Source organism: Bombyx mori, chromosome 8 (genome assembly GCF_030269925.1).
Source record: "Bombyx mori chromosome 8, ASM3026992v2".
Lineage (NCBI taxonomy): Eukaryota > Metazoa > Arthropoda > Insecta > Lepidoptera > Bombycidae > Bombyx > Bombyx mori.
Genome location: NC_085114.1, coordinates 2,769,097 through 2,786,289, shown reverse-complemented (window position 1 = coordinate 2,786,289; position 17,193 = coordinate 2,769,097). Strand labels below are relative to the sequence as shown.

Below are 17,193 nucleotides of genomic sequence, written 5' to 3'. Positions count from 1 at the left end.
GCACGAAAATTCGTTCATCAACCGGAGATATACGCTAACCTGGAGGTAGGCCTTGTGAGTCCGCACGGGTAGGTACCACCACCCAGCGTATTTCTGCCGTGAAGCAGTAATGCGTTTCGATTTGAAGGGTGGGGCAGCCGTTGTAACTATACTGATACCTTAGAACTCACATCTCAAGGTGGGTGGCGGCATTTATGTTGTAGATGTTTATGGACTCCGATAACCACTTAACATCAGGTGGGCCGTGAACTCATCCACCCATCTAAACAATAAATAAAAAACAATAAATAAATAAAAATAACAGATAGTAATTAATACCAAAAATAGCTATATTATGTTTTTTTACTTTTATTTACTTAGTGCTTATTTTCCTAACTTTATTCAATAAGAAAACACTAGATTTTAGTGTTTTTTTATGTATTGATTAAATATATAAAAGTAATCTTTAAATTATTTCATGAAAAGAAATAAAATTCTAAGGCTCCTCTGATATCAAATATCATAATGATAAACTAGGTTATTTGTCACGTCAGAAATAATAGGCATAGCGACAGATCACTAGAACGTATTGTGACTCCGAATGGAGATGCCATAAGATATCCAATGATAAATAGCTGGTATTAATAACCGCTGCTTCATACTAGGTAGAATTCGAACTCTAGATTTAGTTGTGTACTGTGAACAGTATCGGTGATTGTCTTTCATATATTATATTTTGTATAGAATGATGATGTGGAAACTTTAATAAGAAAAAAAACGACGTGTGGCACTCGGAGACTGCCGCGGTAAAGCTATTGCAAAGCATTTTTTATCAACTTATGCAATTACAATTAGACAATAATAATTTTATATTAAAACAATAATAAAAATAAGACCACGCTATATTTATAAACATTAACAAAAGCAAAACATTAACTGTCCCCTTCACACTCATAAACTAGACCGCGTGAGAGAGAGATGGGCAGACTTTTCATGATGCTCATGCAGTGCGACGTCACGCCGCCCGCTTATTCACAAACACTATACCAGCGCAACGTGTGAATGTGTTGAACGCGAACTACATAGTAGGCGTAGTGGGGCTGTCCGGTTATTTTCGTTACAGAATTTCTTGATTCAGTCGCCGCGCTCAAGGCCCGCGATAGAAGCTATGCAATAGCTTAAGCACCCTTATAATTTTATTTAGCTCCAGCAATATATACACAGGGTAATACGTAATCTATTTTGTAAAATAAACAGACTGAAAGTGACTTTCTTTGATTTTGTAATAAGGTCTTTTTTGATACGTTTTTATCAGCTTCACTTTTCTTTTAACGTAACATAATATTTTAACTTCATTTTCACAAACATCAAGTCATCTGAATACAATGAAAATTTTCACACGTATCAAAGTCCGATAAATATACAAGAATTGTAATGATCTAGCCTAATATTGTGGATATCAAGATTATTAAAAAAAAAAGTGTGGTGTCGTGGGACACCGGATAGGAATGAAGTTCCTTAGTGTATTGCGCAAACGAACGCTCTGAGATCGTGGTCAGTGAATGATAAAAAAATATATTATTTTTTGTACGTTATTACAAAGTTAAGTCGTACACTGTGTGCATTACTAATAAAAATCTTACGTTACGGACGTTTTTTCCCTGTTAGGGTACCCCTCCGCATCGTACCATAAGGAACTTCGTTCCAATAAATTATTTTTTTGTTACATAATTTAAACATCATTTTCTAATTTTATAGATGAATGATTTTTTAGAGAAAGGAGAGGAGAAGAAAGGAAGAAGAGAAATTAAGAGGAGTTATAGATTTTGACTGTCCATTTGTTTATTAAGCCAGGCTAATCACTGATTCAATTTTCATGAGATTCAGGGAAAATGCCTGTGAAAGTATTGTTTCTTTGTTCTATGTTGAAACAACAATAATATCAATAAAGTCAAAAGTACGTTGAGAGCTTCCACTGTCAATACGTCAGATTTTTTCTTTATTGTTTAGGACTACTAGCTGTACCGTTCTAGATTAAAAAATTCCAAGCAAAATTTGCCCAAATATGTGGTGAACGCTGTAGTTTTTAGGCCAATAAACCAATACTGTGGAAATATTCGTACCAGTGTCTGTGGAATTGTTTATGTCAGGGTTTTGTGCGGAAAATTCTGATTTTATGTTGGATGAGAATTTCGTGAATTTTCAAAAAATGTATACATTCTATTCCATATTGGCAGCCGATACCGATTTTTATTGTTGTCAGAATTAGTAGTGTGTACCGAAAAATATGATACAGTAAAAATCTAACCTATTTCTATGATTCTATTATTTTTCTAGAAAATATTTGAATCTGCAAATTTTACGATTCGACTGAAGTTCTTGAAGTTTTACGAGTTCACTTCTAAGTATAAAAACGTTGAACTGCCAGAATCGGTATTTATTATACTTTTACTAGCGAACCGCCCTCGCTTCGCTTCGGAAACTGTAATTTATTATTGATTTCTTCACTATTTAATGGATGTTATTATACATATAAACCTTCCTTTTTAATCACTCTATTCATTAAAAAACCGCATCAAAATCCGTTGCGTAGTTTTAAAGATTTAAGCATACATAGGGACAGACAGATATAGGGACAGAGAAAGCGACTTTGTTCTATACTATGTAGTGATTTATCGAAATTGGTTCGTCCACGCTACTAGTACTCGTAGTTTCAAAGTTTGAAGTTAATCGTTCACGTTACGTTATGTATATGTTACTTCTTTAATGGATTCTAAAAGCTTAAGAATTATTTTTTTGCTTAGATTGGTGGACGAGATCACGGCCCACTTGGTGGTTACCGGAGTCTATAGACATCTACAACGTAAATGCCGCCACCCACCTTGTGATATAAGTACTAAGGTCTCAGTATAGTTACAACGGCTGCCCCAACCTTAAAACCGAAACGCATTACTGCTTCACGGCAGAAATAGGCAGGGCGGTGGTACCCACCCGCGCGGACTCACAAGAGGTCCTACCACCAGTAATTACGCAAATTATAATTTTGCGGGTTTCATTTTTATTACACGATGTTACTTCTTCACCGTGGAAGTCAATCGTGAACATTTGTTGAGTACGTATTTCATTAGAAAAATTGGTACCCGCTTGCGGGATTCGAACACCGGTGCATTGCTCAACACGAATGCACCGGACGTTTTATCCGTTAGGCCACGACAATTGAAATTGAACTCTTTTTATACATATCTTTTTCGGAGTCCCATTTATGTCGGATAGAATCAAACAGTCTGGAAAAGGACCGAATCAAAAAGTGTTTATGGAAACGCATATTAATTAGATCGCAAATGCTTTAGCCTTTTTTACTGGTGGTAGGACTTCATGTGAGTCCGCACGGGTAGGTACCCTGCCTATTTCTGCCGTGAAGCAGTAATGCGTTTCGGCTTGAAGGGTGGGGTAGTCGTTGTAACTATACTGAGACCTTAGAACTTATATCTCAAGGTGTGTGGCGCATTTAAGTTGTAGATGTCTATGGGTTCCAGTAACCACTTAACACCACGTGGGCTGAGAGCTCGTCCACACATCTAGGCTATAAAAAAAAGCCTTCGTTATCCCAAACTCGATAACTTGTAACGAACTAAAGAAAGATATTTGAAATTACAATGTGCGTTTGACGAACGGCGTGAATATAATGTGCATATTGGTAAAAATACATTCAATATCATACGTAAATCTTGAACGAAGAATTCGTAGGCGTTTCAAAACAAATTCGTTAATTTTTTTTCGCTGAACTTCTAGAAAATTTGCATCAAAATATCGGCAGCTTATTGGATGAACATTTGCGTAATTTTGGAACGAAGTTCCTTATGTGACGATGCGGAGGGGTACCGTAACCGGGAAAAAACGTCCGTAACGTAAAATTTATTATTAGTAATGCACACAGTGTACGACTTACCTTTGTAATAGCGTACAAATTAGTAATGCACACAGTGTACGACTTAACTTTGTAATAACGTACAAAAAATAACATATTTTTTTATCATTCATTGACCACGATCTCAGAACGTTCGTTGGCGCAATACACTAACTCTTATGCAAACAACCGTGAATGAAGTGTACCACAATAAGTTTGCATGTTGCCGAATGACCTTGGGTTGCTGCGAAACCTCCAGTTTTATTTTCTGTATACCTCGAATAGAACTTAAAATTAATATTTTTACAATAAGGAACTTCGTTCCTATCCGGTGTCCCACGACACCACACATCTTTTTTTTTGTTTTGTCCACTGGACCGCACAAATGTTTTGATATCTTCCATGTAGATTACAATGCTCAAGATGCTACTCTTCATAATGGAAGTAATTCGGAAATAATTACGCATTTGAAGCCTCGCCTAATTTGGTACTAGTATGTACGGGCATTAAAATTAATGCCACCTTTAGACCAGGGGTCGAAATCTGAAGTGTAATGGCCCATCGTACAAACCAGAGCCCATCATTGCTCGCGTTAGAAATAGACAAGAGAGTCGTAGCTACCTATGAGGCTTTACAATGCGCTCTTTGACCGGCTACTACTCTAGCTCTCCGATGATGTTAGAGTTGTGGTCTGTGTAACGATCGTGCACATAAAGGATCCTCGTTCTGACCTTCAACTCTTTCCACCAACTTCTCTTTGTCGTCTGTTTAAAACTTAGATAGTACATATATAATAAAAAAATATTTACTAGTGTAATAATTTCATAGTTTTTATTGTATTCGATTCTAACACAAAAAAATATTATTATTTTACGACCTAATGCACCGTTCCAATAAAATGTAAAAAAAATTGTCATTTTTTTTGTAAGGTTATTTTCTACACCAGCTCACAGTCATCGGTGACCAAACAATTATACAGATTTGTCTGAGACACTGAATAAATAAAGAAACAAAATCAAATCTTGATATTATAATTTATTGTGTAGTATTGCAACTTAGACTTTAAGTTAATCTCATTACATTCCTATGTGTGATCTTCTAGGGAGTACTGCTTGTGGTACACCATGGAACACTTAATCAGGTAAAACACCTTAATCTTCTGTTAGATTATAATGTATTAACGTGTCATCACTTCCCATTTATCTCTAAAGGCAGCTTCGTATTTCGTTACGTACCACCATTTCTTTAGTTATCTGTTTAAGTTAATATATTTACTAATGCTCTAAGGTTAACAATGTTAGTAGCTAATGATAGAAATAGATTAAATCTGGACTAAGTTTTTTATTGGCTATAAAATTCTATTTCATGTTGATGTAAAAAGTATTTTTTAATTGGAAAAAATTGGTAGTTAAGTTGAGGTATTATGTACAGCAACTCCTGTGGATGGTGTTGCGCTGAGGAAGTCTTAGGAGTGGCAGCCTGGAGTTTTGTAGCTTTGGCAGAGGGTTCTTGCAATATAAGGGATCACGGATTGGCCACAAAAACTTGTAGAAGGCCGATGCATAGGCAGCGTTTACTTAACTCAACGTTAGAACCTCTGCCTAACTTGAGACATAAAATTGAGGTCTCAGTTGTACTGGTCAAAGTTGGCCTCCCGCTTGAGGCCACACGCTCGGGTTTGAAACGTTCTTAAGCACTATGAGTTTTGGCAGTAATTAACTTAAAAAATAAGTATTTTCATAACAATACATTCAAATATCTCAAAGACAAACAAACGCTTTCCTTTAAAAGTTTTTAAATGAAAAAAATGTTGTGTGAAAACGCTCTACATCTATTCTATTTATAGTATCTTAATGTACTAACTACAGATCTTAATGTAGATGACTTATCAAGATGTAAATAAAACCTTACCTGGCGTTCACTTTCAAAGGCTGTCGACGACTGTAATCATTTCACCATTATTCTGTCATTAAAAATGCTATCCCACATCAGTCAGTTCACTCATCATCAGTCTCCTCCGATAGTCGAAAAGCACGCCGAACTCGTTTGGAAATTGAGAATTACAAAACTTTTTTAACGGTGAAAAATTTGTAACTTTTTCAGATTAGAACATCGGTGGCGCTTTTGTGAGCGGCGAAGCGTGCACACCCCTAAGCGGTTCGAATACGACTGCCGAGGGGTGGGACAGTGAGGCGCGCGCAAAACGACAAAACTGTTGAGTCTTTTCTCTCTGCACTGTTCTACTGGGACTGTTTTTTTTAAAAAATAGAACTGCGTCTTTTTTTTTTAAATGTTTCAAGTTTTAATCTCTTTCTTTAGGCTTAACTTTTTTGTTGAGCGCGCGAAACTGTGCATCGACATTGACCTCTGGGTCTGCGGAGGGTCTTCGGTTTTCAATGTATTCTGTACCGCGTGTTCCATAGGGAGTGCTCTGATTGTCTTTTATCTTTGCAATTTACTACTGGGACTGTTTTTTTTTAAAATAGAACTGCGTCTGTCTATTTTTTTAAATGTTTCAAGTTATAATCTCTTTCTTTAAGCTTAACTTTTGTGTTGAGCGCGCGAAACTGTGCATCGACATTAACCTCTGGGTCTGCGGAGGGTCTTCGGTTTTCAATGTATTCTGTACCGCGTGTTCCATGGGGAGTGCTCTGAGGATTTGTTTGAGATTATCCCGTCATCTCGTTTTTACCACCGCACCGCCCGCCACTGGAGCAGAGTTCGTCCTGTAGGTTTAATGACGAAATGAAAAATCTTCCACCGAGCGAGCGATATTGCTTGGTAGACCGTTGTTGTTCGGAACTTGTATATATGTAAGCTTATCCTGAAAATGTCGTAAGCGAGATTCAAACATCTGTCAAAATATTTTTTTATTTATTTGTAAAAATTTTGATAAAACTGTTGTGTAGGGTCTGATCTGAATCTGAGATTTAAAAGAGCAAACTGTAAGTATGGTCCTCTGGGCTTTCTCTAATGGAAGTAGATTAGTTTTGTGGGCTTACCCCAAGAAGTAATGCAATAAGACAAAATTGACTGACAAAGGGCCCGATAGATTTGTTTAAGTAATTTGAAATCCATAATATTCCGAATTTGCTTGAAAACATAAATAAGTTCCCTCGTGCGGTTGGTAACCAAGTTTATATGTTGTTAAAAATTCAAGTTGCTATCTATTATAGTCCCCAAATATGTAATACAATTTGAACGAGACAAGGGGGGCAAGTGCATTGTGAGTTATTTTTGCAGTTGCCATCGTGAGCAGTTAAACTAAGAGTTACAGGAAGCTGAATATTTTTTCGCATAGTAAGAGTAGTTTAGTTTTATCTGTATTAAGAGTTGAGTAATTGTAGCGAAGTCAGGTGGTAACTATACAGAGACCTTCCTGAGCTTCCCTAAATGCCCTTTCCCATGATCCAGCAGAAAAGAGTAGAAATGTATCATCAGCATACGAAATAATTTTGTAACGTAAAGGATTAAGCTTCAGGAGATCATTGATATAAATTAAGAAAAAAACAAGTATACTACCCTGAGGAACGCTATAACTTACAGGAGTATCTCTGCTGAAATAGTTATCAAATTTGACGCATTGATATCGGTCGGTAGGTTAAGTAATCATTAAAGATTTTCAGTTGAACACCTTTAATCCCGATTTTTTCCAAGTTTTTTGTTATGATAGAATAGATAGGGATAGAAACTGTATTAAATGCCAAATTCGGGAATAAACTCAAAGTTTTGTATCCCTTATCCAAGTTCTCGACTATATAGTCTACAAGTTCATTACATTATCACTCTATTATACGTACTTACTCAGTTAACATCTGGTTAATAGCTAGCGGTAGGCAGCGGCTTGGCTCTGCCCCTGGCATTGCTGAAGTCCATGGGCGACGGTAACCACTCACCATCAGGTGAACCGTATGCTCGTCTGCCTACAAGGGCAATAAAAAAAAAAAAAAAAAAAGCTGTATTATTACCTAATATTTACCGCAGATATTCTAATGCCTGTATGCTATTCTATCAGCCCACAGAGGTCCACTATGGACATAGGCCTCCCCCAAGGCTCGCCATTAATATTGGTCCTGCGCTGTCTGTATCCAGTGGATCCCCGCGAACCTCAACATGCCTCGGGTCATCCTAAATAGAAATATCGTATTTCTAAATCTCACGAGACATCAATGTTTCGCCATTTTTACTGATAAGCATAGCAAAAGCATAAGCTTTAACAGGTGGTAGGACCTCTTGTGAGTCTGCACGGGTAGATACCATCGCCCCGCCTATTTCTGCCGTGAAGCAGTAATGCGTTTCCGTTTGAAGGGTGGGGCAGCCGTTGTAACTATACTGAAACCTTAGAACTTATATCTCAAGATGGGTGTCGCATTTACGCTGTAGATGTCTATAGGCTCCAGTGATCACTTAACACCAGGTGGGCTGTGAGCTCGTCCACCAATCTAAGCAATAAAAATGGTGGTTGATTGCCGCTGTTCAAGGAGAATGTACTCCAATATCACTAAGCAGAGATACTTCATGTTGTCCGCGAGTACTAACGTAATTAAGAAAGTAATTAAAAACTAATTAGAAGAATTAGTAAAGCAAAACACAAGTTTGTTGGTCAGACGCGGTCGATTCTTTCAGAAGTATTGTTTTTTATTGCTTATTAGCTGACCCGGCAGATTTGGTAGTGCGTCAATCGATAAATAAAAGACCTAAGCTTTTGTATAAAATAAACTTGAAGCAAACAAAAGGAATCTGTCCGACGGGGGACACATCAAAATAACCACTCACAATCAGTTGGGCCGTATGCTCGTCTGCCTACAAAGGCCATAAAAAAAAAGAAGGAAAAACAAAATTGTTATTTTTATTTAATTCCGAGCATTTTCATATTTATCTACCTTTTAAACCTTCTCTGGACTTCTACAAATAATTTAAGATCAAAATTAGCCAAATCGGTCCAGCCGTTCTCGAGTTTTATTGAGACTAACGAACAGCAATTAATTTTTATATATATCGAATATGTGTGGACGAGATCACGGCCCGCCTGGTGTTAAGTGGTTACCGAAACTATCAACATTAAGACTAGGCTGACACTAAGTTATTAGTTTGGCATAATTGCCACCACCCGCCTTGGTACCTAAGTTGAAAATCTCATTTTTTTACAGTGCAAAGGCTGCCCTCAAAACCGAAAGATTTTGAATCCTGCGTCTATATAGTAAATAGTCTATATATCGCACATACGGTACTATAAAGTCACGTATGAAATTTTTGTTAACACTTGAACTGAGTATGAGAAAATACATTTTTTAGTTATTAGTTATAGTAAGACGAGAGAAATGTTTGCTTCTACTGATGAAGTTTGTAGTTTAAATATTATCATTTTACTAGCTGACCCGGCAGACTTCCTAGTGCCTCAATCGATAAATAAAAGACCTAAACTTTTACATAAAATAAACTTAAAACAAACAAAAGGAATCCGTCCGACGGGGGACACGTCAAAGGGAAAACAAAATTGTTATTTTTATTTAATTCCGAGAATTTTCATATTTTTTTACCTTTTAAACCTTCTCTGGACTTCCACAAATAATTCAAGACCAAAATTAGCCAAATCGGTCAAGCCGTTTTCATGTTATGTCGTGACAATGGAAAACGGGTTTCATTTTTATATATATATAGATTTCAATGGCCCAGCAGAGCTATATAAGAATTATATAGTGAGATGTTGAATTTTCCAACGTTTCTCCTGAAAAATTTTATAATTTGCATAAGTGACGTTATCGCACCGTAGGTTTATTTATTGCTTAGATGGGTGGACGAGCTCACAGCCCACCTGGTGTTAAGTGGTTACTGGAGCCCATAGACATCTAAAACATAAATGCGCCACACACCTTGAGATATAGTTCTAAGGTCTCAGTATAGTCACAACGGCTGCCCCCCTCTTCAAACCGAAGCGCATTACTGCTTCACGGCAGAAAATAGACGTCTCGTCCATCCAACTAAGCAACAAAAAAAAAATTTATACTAGGTGGGACGTCAGTGCTTTTTTTTTTTTTTTGCGTACACCTATCTAAGCAATAATAATAAACAAGTTTTCAATATGTTTTTCATTGCAAAAGGTTTTCCCATACCCACGTGAGCACCGTATTCTTTAAATTCAATTTAAAAATCAATTAAACTGAGAAACAAATCCCTTATTCATTTTCATTTAAACTGGGAATTTATCTTGTGGCCTGAAACGCATGGGAGACAATGACATTCGAATACCATTTATCTTTTACTGAGGGTATGGATCCGGCTGGGGCTCAAATCCCGATCACGAAATACATATATAACGTAGACAGGTTTGGGCTCGTAATGTTTAGTCTTCTTTCAGTGGGCGTTGTTGGAGATGACCAGGTTAGTACAATCGACAATTTAATCTCGCATTATCTGAAGGTGGACGATAATATTCACGTCGCAATATTTTTATTCTTTAACTAGCGACCCGCCCTCGCTTCGCTTCGGAAACTGTGATTTTTTATTGATTTTTCTACTCTTTAATGGATGCTATTATGCATGTAAACCTTCCTCTTCAATCACTCTATCTATTAAAAAAAACGCATCAAAATCCGTTGCGTAGTTTTAAAGATTTAAGCATACATAGGGACAGACAGATATAGGGACAGAGAAAGCGACTTTGTTTTATACTATGCAGTGCTAGCCTAGCTCAAGAGGGGGTAACCTCAAAGATCGTGTAGTGGAATACAAATGAAAAAAAAAACACTCCAATAAATAGCTTCGCTACTGATTTACTCAGAAAAGCCGGGGATATTCAAAGTAAACATCTATATGAGCCTACAGATATCACCATTATCTTAATTGAAACAGATCATTAACCTCGCCGTCTTAATATTAAAGCAGAATATCTCTTTAAATTTTCGACAAATCAACAAAGTTTCGAAAGTTGAAAACTTGAGCGCTGCGCTTTTGTTGAACAAACGAACGAAAGTTACACGAAAACTTTAGGTCTTTGAGAATAAAGAATAGCCTTAAATCTCAATGTGTATGACCTTCATTTCAATTAACTTAGAGGGTGTCTAATTTGATGAAGATTCTCTTAAATGTCATTGAAACGTTGGACTTTTTAAGTATTGGTCAGTGGTACTTGGGACATTATATCTATATAATAATACGTGAAGCAAAAACTTTGTATCCCTTTATACGAAAATTGTGCGGACTAAGGAGTATGAAATTTTCCACACTTATAGAGAATATAGAGAAGAAGTGCACAATGCTAATATTTTTTTAAATAATGCATTAAAGATACATTAAATCAATAAAGAAAACATTACACACACTACATACCATGTATTTGACGCACACAAATACAATACTATTTACTGTCAAACTTTTGTTCTTGACGTCTGTTGTCAAATTGAGAATATAATATGGTTTGTCTTTGTTAATATTTTTTATAGTATAGTCTTGGCGAAATTTGTGATTATAGAAGTTTAAAATTTAATCATAATAGTGTACAAACTTACAGTTCCAATTAATTATAGTCGTATTTCGACTACTGCGGGTCCTCTAGTATATATAGTACGTCAAATATAGGTTGATACGCGTGACAATTAGTCGAGTGATATTTCTAGGGTAAGGTTCTGTTTCTGTATATAGTTCTATGGTTCTATGATAACATCTGTCATAATTTATGACAAAAATACATTTTACATATTTAATAATAAAAAAAACTTCCTCGGATTTTCTCTATTAACAAGAACCAGTCGTTTTACTGGTCGTTGGTCAGTTGACGGGAGAAGATCACGCGGACGCTCACCTACCCGCTGGTCTGATCTAGTAAAGACGCTAACTGGGCTACCAATAAACGAGGCTATAAAGACCGCCAAGGACAGGAAGACGTGGGGAAGCATTGTGCATCGAGTGGTCCACATTTCAAATTAGACACGACCTTCAGCAACGAAGAGACCGACTCAGAAGAAGTCGTTTTACAGTTTGACCTCGACGACTAAACAGTATATATCTTAAAGCTGAAAACAATAGTAGCAGTTCGAGTATCATTCGAAGACAATTGGTAAGAGTCTTTCAGTTTCAGAGCACATTGTCAGCCTTCCATGAGTATCGGTATCCGATGACTATTGTTTTTGCGAATAGAAAAGGTTTTGATACACGGTCGGGAAAAACGGAAAGCCAAATTGCACAGCAACTATGAATCGTGTTTAAAGGTAAACTAAATTTTACAGCGCCCTGATTTTCAATATTTAGATAGTGTTATTTTAATTAACCTTGTAGGCAGACGAGCTTATGACCTACCTAATGGTGAGTGGTTACCGTTATCCATGGACTTCAGCAATGCCAGAGGTAGACCCAAGTCGCTGCCTACAAGACTGTGCTGCTGTTTAACGTACATTGTCTTGTTATATACATATATTATTCTGTGACGAAGTCATCATACATCTCGGCATGCACGCATTAATTCTTGCTCAAAAGAAATCGCTTAGTAACGAAGCGAATACTCTACTAAAAAAGTAATATTTAATAATAATAATGATTAAAAAAACACCAAGCCGACTTAACACAATAGATGCATGACTCTAATAAAGATTTAAAAAAAAAACACAATAACAAAAAAAACGTTCGGATATTGCCTATGTGCGTGAGGACTGAAAAAGGTATATATAATAAGATTGCGCCGCCTCTTTCCAAAATCATCAGAGTATGCCTTATCGTACACCAATATAATGAAATAATAAAATAAAAAAAATACATAATATTATGTGATTTTACGAAACCCTATTATTACTGCTTGGAATTGAGATGCATTTTAAAATCTAAGATTTTTTTATTACCTCTGGCGTAAAATTGACAATTACTTTTCATCTTACTTGAATAGCTTCCCGAACGTGTGTCAGCAGATAATAGAATCCGCGGTAATACGTTTCTGAACGTTTTGTGTTACTGTCAGCAATTAAATGTCCCGCGAACGCTTTGTGCCCTCCCTATTGTGTTAGGGCGGAAAACATGCAATAACATGATTGTCTTGTTATCCGTCTTGTGTAGCTGTGTTTTTGTTATTTCTTCATTTTTCATTATTATTATTATTTATTTGAATTGTATTTTTTTGACTTGTCTTTTTGTATACTGTAAATATGTTTTCTTGTTTAAAAAAAAAAAAGAAGAAAATAGTTGAGAAAATACATAAAAAAGCCCGCTGAGTTTGTTTCGCCGGTTCTTCTCAGGACTGTGGCTTTTTTGGAACCGGTGGTAGAGTTAACATTTTCTTTTACATTTTGACATTCAACAAGTGTGTTTTTGATGACATCCAAGTTGAAATAAATGATTTTGAATTTGAATTTGAATTTGAATTTGAATTCTTCTTCTTCTCCATCGCTCCCTCATTGCTGAGGATCGTGACTCCGTTTCAGCTTGTCGACTGCCAACCTCCATCGGTCCTGTTCAGTTGCCTGGTGTAGTGCAGCGCTAAGTGGTTCGCTGGTTTCCTCGGAGATCTGGTTGGACCAACGTTTGGGGCTCCGGCCTCTAGGACGTTTTCCTTCTACTTTTCCAATGACCATCAGACGTTCCAAGTTGTCTACACCTCTGCGGGCGGGCGCTTTGTTATTTAGTGTTCAGAAATAATTTCCAAAGAATTAGAAATCCTACTAATATTATAAACGGTAATATTATAACGGCAATATTATAAAAAATAAATAAGATCAATAATAAACTACAGTTGCCGAAGTGAAACGACGGTGTTGTATATTTATTGCATTTTGTAAATAGAAAATTCTACTAATATTAAACCCGCTAATGCGAAAGCGGGTTTGTTACACTTGGACGGACTAATTACTGAACCGATGAACATGCAATTTTGAATATTTTCTTGGGTTATCCGGTAAAAAAGTGCCTCTTGTATCAGCTTAATATGTACATATGTTTGATTGTATATAGTGGAATTTATAAAGGTATTTTCACCAATTTTGAGACGTCCGTATAACTTGAAAATTTTCGTACTCAAGGTCTGATAACAATATAATAGCTTTATAACTTCGCTCATTAGAGCGAATTCACTAACTGACTACTTAGTTGTCAGAATATTAATCTTGACCAGTATCAACAGAATAAAGCATAAAAAAGAAATTGTATTATTTAACTTTATTGTTAGTTCAGTTTACTACTTAAGCGTGTAATTTTTAGTTTACTAAATTGTGTAAAGGCTATTTAATTAAACTTCGTATCCAAGCCCATTTATTTGTCATTGTAAGTTTACACTCCGTCCGTAGCCTAAAACTAAAGTTGGCGGACGCTTCCGTACACCAGATTATAGTCCACACGATGTTAAGTGCTTGCAGAGTTAATTGTTTTGCAGAAGATCAGCATTTGGGCAACCTTGGGTCCAATGTCTCCAGTCATTGTCTATGTGCAGAAGAGACGACGGCTATTCATCACTGGGTTTTGTTTGCTTATTGTTATACTCGTCAGCAACATTTAGCAGTAAAACACGTCGATTTTCCTTTGCCATGACTCATAACGTTATGTTTCAGCATTATGTGATTCTTCTTCTTATCCCACAGTACGTGGGATTGGCGTAGTGTGTCATCTTATTGTGCTGTGGAGAGATTTGGGATGAGTTTTACGACCGACACACCCTACTTTGGTTATATCTGGTATATCCATTGTACCGTGCCATAGGAAAGGAGTTTTTCAGTTTCTTCTCTGGATATTTCTTTTACTTCATCCGTTTTTGGTTCTACAATTATTATCATAAAAATGTATACTAAACTCAGATTTTATATACCAAAACAATGAAAATATTGGCGTTATATGACTATGCGAAATGTCGGAGAAAAAACTCAATTATTATTACTCTTACGGTATATTTGGCGACGTTTCATTTCGTTCAGTAAGCTGCGTCCATTAGCAGGGACGACATTTATCTTGGCTATCGGCGAGCACAAAGGTGACACAAAGTATTTCGCGCCTCCCGAGAATTTCCCACGTGTTTTATTGAGTATACAGCCGAAACGATGTGTGTTGGCATCGAAGAGTATTAATTTCAGTGAAGTTAGGCATCGTTCTAAAATTTGTTGCTCTCAACATCATCATCATCATCATCATCATCATCATCATCACGCCACAGTCGTCCACTACTGGACATAGGCCTCTCCCAATCCACACCACTGAGTCCGGCCTTCGGTTCTGCTCATCCATTTCTTGCTGACCCCCGTTCGGAGGTCATCGCACCGCCTTGCCAGGGGGCATCCCACATTACGTTTTCCATTGCGCGGTCTCCACTTTAGAATCCGTCTGCTCTAGCGATCGTCAGTTCTTCAGCATATACGACTAGCCCACTGCTGATTCAGCTTGCTGACTCTTTGAGCTATGTCGATAACTTTACTTCTCTGTTTTAGTTGTCCTAATTGCACCTAAAACTTAATTGCAATAGCAAAATCATAATTAATAACATATTTTCTAAATTACAAAGTTTTAGTGAATCAATGATTTTGAATTACGTGATATGAGTTCGTTACAGCTGAGACATAATTCAATCGAATGGATATAATGTGTAAATACATAAAGTCTTTCTTGTACAATATTATTACTTGAATAGGAATATACATGTCAAGAGATAGATATGATTTGATTCTAAGCTGCAGAAACTGAAAAGACATCTACTATATGAGTATGGTGTGCTTATGGCTACTGGCTTATCTGAGATTTATAGCTTATGGCTCGAGACGGGTGATGGCACTCTATCTATAGATTCGGTAACCACTTAAAACCAGAGGGGCTGTGTGCTCGTTCGTCTTCACCAATAAAGAATACATACAGAACCACGAATATAAGAAACCACTGTAAAATGCTTCCTATCTCATTTTCTCCTACGTTAAATCTTATTACTTTATGTATCTATCTCTTTTTACTGTTGCTTTTTCGTTTCATCGACTTTCGAATCACAACGTTGCTAAAGAAGTTTTCACTTCAAAAATGGACGTTGACACCAATATAAACCAACCAAATTAAATGTTAATATCTACACGGGCCAATCTTTGACATCCGCACCGCAGCCTAGCTCAAACAAAGTGACGCACAAAATCTAATTTTGTACCGTTTTGTGTGACCGGTTTCTCTGCGAAAGCCTCCGTCCGTCGCTTCTGCGTATTCATTCAGTAACGCATACTTTAGCACGCTGCCCGGGCTTGTTTAGTTTCCTACATACAACGATAGAATACAGAAAAAAAATCACTAGAAACTTTTTGGACGTTGTTTGCAACGTATTTATTTTTATAAGACCGCCAATTGTATGTTTTGGATTTAATGTTTCGCATTATTTATTTATTTTATGTACAATAAAGCATACACTCTCTCTGTCATATTGTCACAAATAATCTCGTCTTTCATAGGAGTCTAATTTATATTTTTTAATAAACTGTAAAACTTTTATCATACTTTTAAATGTACATCAGCTGGTTCACCGGAATATCCAATAAAAAAATGAAATCATGAAATTTTCACTGGTGCTAGGACCTCTTGTCAGTCCGCGCGGGAAGGTACCACCACCCTGGCTCTTTCTGCCGTGAAGCAGTAATGCGTTTCGGTTTAGAGGTTGGGGCAGCCGTTGTAACTATACTTGATACCTTAGAACTTATTTCTCAAGGTGGTTGGCGCATTTACGTTGTAGATGTCTATAGGCTCTAGTAACCACTTAACATCAGGTGGGCTGTGAGCTTGTCCACCCATCAAAGCAATGAAAAAAAACTTCTTTTGCTGAGTGTAATATTGTGGTTTTCTTCATTTTTCATCCTTAAATCAAATTTCTCTTGTAATAGGGAATGCTGTGTATAGAAGAAAGGACCCAGATCGCTTTGTCCTTTCCCTCTCTCCACGGTCGAGTAGTTCGCGATACGCTCTGTCTATTTTCTCACTCTCGCTCTTCCTAAGGTTTCTCTCTAGCCGTAACGAATCTCTCGCTAGTTAAATTTTACTCTCACGGCCCCTAAAGAAGTTTTACTTAAAAAAAAAAAGCGCAAGATAGCTTTTATTTTGTAAAAGTTTCTCCATCGAACTTACGAATGGAATATTCAGTTGAATTTGATTTGAATACATAGCACAAAAGCTTAAAAATTTCTTGCAAAGGGAAACACTGTTAAGGCATAAATAGAAAGTTATGTAATTATAATCAGTTATAGGCAACTATTACTAGTAGTGTCGGACAAAGCTGGCGCTGTCCTTGTGACCTGTCACTACTAAATCGTGGACCAAAGCATAAGCGTTGAATCGAGTATTATTTTATTTAAAAACTAGCGACCCGCCCTCGATTCGCT

General features: G+C 36.7%; 1 protein-coding gene across 1 annotated transcript in view; it reads right to left on the bottom strand.

Annotated features, from left to right (window-relative positions):
* The window catches only part of LOC101746040 (5-hydroxytryptamine receptor), a 77,151-nt gene extending 71,091 nt beyond the window's left edge, over positions 1 to 6,060 (bottom strand). Inside the window, exon 1 of the mRNA XM_038012246.2 lies at positions 5,798 to 6,060. The gene's annotated coding sequence lies outside the window, so the exon portion shown is untranslated. The remainder of the gene's footprint in view (positions 1 to 5,797) is intronic.
* Positions 6,061 to 17,193: the final 11,133 nt, after the last annotated feature.